This window comes from Gekko japonicus, unplaced genomic scaffold (assembly GCF_001447785.1).
Source record: "Gekko japonicus isolate JY-2015 unplaced genomic scaffold, Gekko_japonicus_V1.1 scaffold1007, whole genome shotgun sequence".
NCBI lineage: Eukaryota > Metazoa > Chordata > Lepidosauria > Squamata > Gekkonidae > Gekko > Gekko japonicus.
The window spans coordinates 518207-522190 of NW_015177038.1; the positions used below are offsets into that span (position 1 = coordinate 518207).

Sequence of the window (3984 nt, forward strand, 5' to 3'; positions counted from 1 at the left end):
CAAAAAGTAAATGGCTCCCTCCTGTGGTTTCCCTTCAGAAATGCAGGAACAGCTAAGAGACAAAAGAAAATGAATGCTCCAAAGACGACGATCTGTTAACACTCTACGCACTGCAGTTTCAGTTGCAAAGGTGGTAGGTTGGGACCGTACAGGTGTATATGAGGACACCCTTCTATGAAACAGGGAGGCAGAGTCAACACAGGCATGAAGGGGAAGACAGCAATTAACAGGTGTCTGCCCAGCAAGATGTACCAGTTATGGATATACAAATGTATATCTGTAGACAATGTCTCATCCAGTTAGGGTCATAGTGTGTTGAGAGAACAGCACAGAGAGACACTTCTAAGCTTAATGAGGAGCTTTTTATTTATGCACGCACACACACACCCAAAAATCTCACTGTCTGGAAGACGCAGGGCAAACCATGAAATGTATACAGAAATAACACATCTATTGGTAACAGGTAAATAACTACACCCCCTTCCATCCTGCAACACCCCAGCCCAACTGAGCTGTGCCACACAGAATGACACTCTTGCACACACAGCTGAGGAGCACCATCATGCCCCATTTGTTCCCTCAGTTGTCTTTGCAGAGGCCAGGCATGACTAATGGACAGAGCACTTCAGGAGCTGTACTGAGGCATTTCAGCCAGCCAACAGAGTGGCGCAGCGGAAGCGTGCTGGGCCCATAACCCAGAGGTCGATGGATCGAAACCATCCTCTGCTAGGCAGCTGTACTTTTGCTTTGCTGTCCTTGCAATTTTTCCTCCCTGCCTTTCCATTTTAGGCTCTCCTCAAGGCACACAGGCAGTTTAGAGCAGCCAATAACTGAGTGACAGACAGCTGGGGAAATGGCCATTCTTGCTCACTGTCAACTGTTTTCCCTAAAGATACAGCCCTCTTCCACCCGGTTTCCTACCCACAACAGGACCAAAACCCACAGCCTGACATGCTGGCCCAGCAAAAGCCAGATGTGCCATGCAAGGTCACTCCTACGTTCCAATGGCAGAGCAGAGATTTGTTGGGGAACCAGGCAGTCCTCATTCTCTGCTACCTCCCTGAAGTAATACTTCCAAGGCCCTTTCCAGGAAAGAGGTGGGGCAGGAAAGGACCCCTCAGTACCTAAACCAGTGGGATAGAAGCATCATACAAGGCTGCCAATCTTGCCACCTGGTTTCAAGTCCTGTTTAGCCCATCTGTGCCTCTTTTAGTATCTTTGCCAACTCAGGAGGTGCCAGCAAGAGCCAAGGCCTCCTCCCCAGATAATGGCAAAAGGGACTGATGAGGGTGGGATTCGAACCCACGTGTGCAGAACACAATGGATTAGCAGTCCATCACCTTCACCACTCGGCCACCTCGTCAAAGGTATGACCAGTCCGCAGACGACCCTGGCTGGGCTCGAACCACCATCCTTCCGGTAAACAGCCACATGTGCTGACCGATTACGCCACAGAGACCTGCCTGCTCAGACGATGCAGATGGGCCTTCCCAGATATTCAGGAGGCTGAGCATGGCTGAGAGACAAAGGGCCAAGACAAGACAATCAGAAGCGCCAAAGGCACACTCCATCCCAAACTAAATCCTTTGAAGTCCCACTGATTTGCAATGGGAGGCATTTTAGCATAAGCTTAACTCACCAATTTCAATTTATTTAATTATTGCAGTTGTACACTGCTTTTTGTTGGTGCCTTCATGGCAATTTTCAATATAAAAATAAGGAGTTCTCACCATGATACAAAAGAGGAAATAACCGAGAATAATGAATTACAAGATGTAAAAAGAATGGACAGAGATGAAAGGGGAAAAGGCCAACTCAGGGACCATCTTCACTGTATGGACTGGTGGAGTGGCTGGCCCCTGGGCCATCTGCACTACAGGGGCTAATCATACTCGGGGCTCCCTCGGTATACAGGAAAAAGTCTTTGGTGATTCCTTTTTTTTTTCTTAATCCCCCTAGGGAGTTTTTAATTCAATTTTTTAATAAACTACAAACTATAACAGAAAATTAGGAAGGGGAGGCTACAACTAGGAAGAAAAGAAAGAAAACCACCTGCCACGGGTGCCTGATAGGTAGTAATTTCCCCTCAATGTGTGGCCCTAGTGAGGTAGTGTAATTAAAAATTGTACTGTGTAAACTGCTCAGAACCCTTCGGGGGTTGAGCGGTCTAGAAATTGAAAGTATGTATAAATAAATAAATAAATAAATAAATAAATAAAATTAACTAAAACCCCAAGAATAGGAGATCATAACAACAGCTTATATGAATGTTATTCTTAATCACTAGTATTAATTTGAACATAATCGGTTATGCTAAATTATTTATCTTTTTATCCATCAATTTATCTGTTTAAGGAAACCCCAGAGCATCCCATAGTTAGTATAGAATTTTCAGGCACAATTCAGAGTTCTTCAGCCTTTATTTTGTCTTATCTTTTCTAATCCTCAATTTGTATGGACTTTTGGGGGTAACCATCTGTAACTGATGCCATTTGTTTGTAGAAAAAGGATTAAATCTTTGTATTTCTTTCTCTTTTGTCTTATTTCAAATGGGATATCTTTTAGAATCCTGATGGAATTGTCCCCAATTTTCAAGGGTGTTCCAGTAGTTGCTTTCAGGATAGAATCCCTCACATGCCTTTTCAAGAATCTGACTACTATTTCCCCAGGCAGATTATTCTTCTTGATGTATATGGAGTAGGACCTATAGACCACATCCATTTCGCTAAAAATGTATTCTGCTTTCAGATCTGTAACTGGGGCTAATGCTTCACTCAGCAGTTGCTTCAGATTCTCTCCTTTAATTCTGGGACCCCTTGAAACCGAAGAACCAGATTTGCTTTTTCCATTTGTAGCTGTAAAAGTTGTGATTCTTCCGCAGCTTGTTTCATTTCCAGCTTTCGCGCCTTTTTCTTAACTTTTTTGGTGTTGGCATCCATTTTTTTCACCTTCTCAGCTGTTTGCTCCGTTATTTTTAAAGACTCAGTCAATTGGAGCTGCTGAGATGCCAGATTCTGAGTTATTAGTGTTAACTGTTGCTTGATGTTAGTCATCTCGTCCAGCAGAGGGTGCAAAGAGTCTGTCAACATTTTAGATAACTCAGTGGCCTCTTCCGGTCGAGGGCTCCCTACTGGTTTCACTTTTACAAGTTTGTCTTTCTCTGCTTTCTTCCCCGCCATCTTTATGGATTGTTTACTTTTGTAAAAGTTGCCAAAATCTCTGAAATTCGCCCATAGCTTATCCACGCTCTGGTAAGTCTCTCAAAGCAGATTTAAACGCTTTTTCTCCCCCCCCCCCTTTATATCGTGTTTTTGTTCATGCGCCTGGGAGGCCCGCCCCCGCTCTCTTTTTTCGCTTTATGGGGGGGGTAGCTTTCTTTTTAAAGTCTCATATTTGCTTAAGCCCGACTCACAGTTCGTTGTTGGCCATTCGACCTCGCTTGGGATCCGTTTAAAACGCTTGATCTCCTACGCTTGTCCGGTCAGCGGCTCTAAATCCATTTGGACACTCAGTGGCAGGACCTTCAGGGCGGAGGAACGCCTCAATTCTCTGGCATCACGCTGGTGAAGAGGTCGCCCCTCAAAAGCCCCATGGCTAGCCATTTTCCATTTTTTTTTAAGCTTCATGTGGTAAGAAAAGCATTGTTTGTGGTATGGATGAGATATAAAAAATATTTTCGTGATGTAAGACCATTGTGGATTGTACCAGTAGAAGTGTTAACATCTTACTCAAGACACAGAGACAAGGATTGGTTGCCGTATAAAGATTTAATTAAAAAAGAGGGAACAGAATGGGTAATGAAAAAGCAGAATGAAATTGAATATGAATATGAATGGTTGAAATACATGCAAATTTATGATCTTTTTAGATCAGATAAAAGAAATTATGGTTTTAGAGAGGAAAAAAATGAAATGGAAAATGTTTGGGAGAGTGGAGGGGGAAAAATATCTCTAAAATGTATAAAGTGTTGTTAAAATGGTATAC

The 3984-nt window shown here is 43.3% G+C and overlaps 2 non-coding genes across 2 annotated transcripts; one reads left to right on the plus strand and one right to left on the minus strand.

Moving 5' to 3' along the window:
* Positions 1 to 657: 657 nt before the first annotated feature.
* TRNAM-CAU lies at positions 658 to 729 on the plus strand. The gene has a single exon. It is a non-coding gene; the product is annotated as a tRNA-Met (tRNA).
* A 552-nt stretch (positions 730 to 1281) lies between these two features.
* On the minus strand, positions 1282 to 1363 carry TRNAS-GCU. Its single transcript has one exon. It is a non-coding gene; the product is annotated as a tRNA-Ser (tRNA).
* Between the last annotated feature and the right edge of the window lie 2621 nt (positions 1364 to 3984).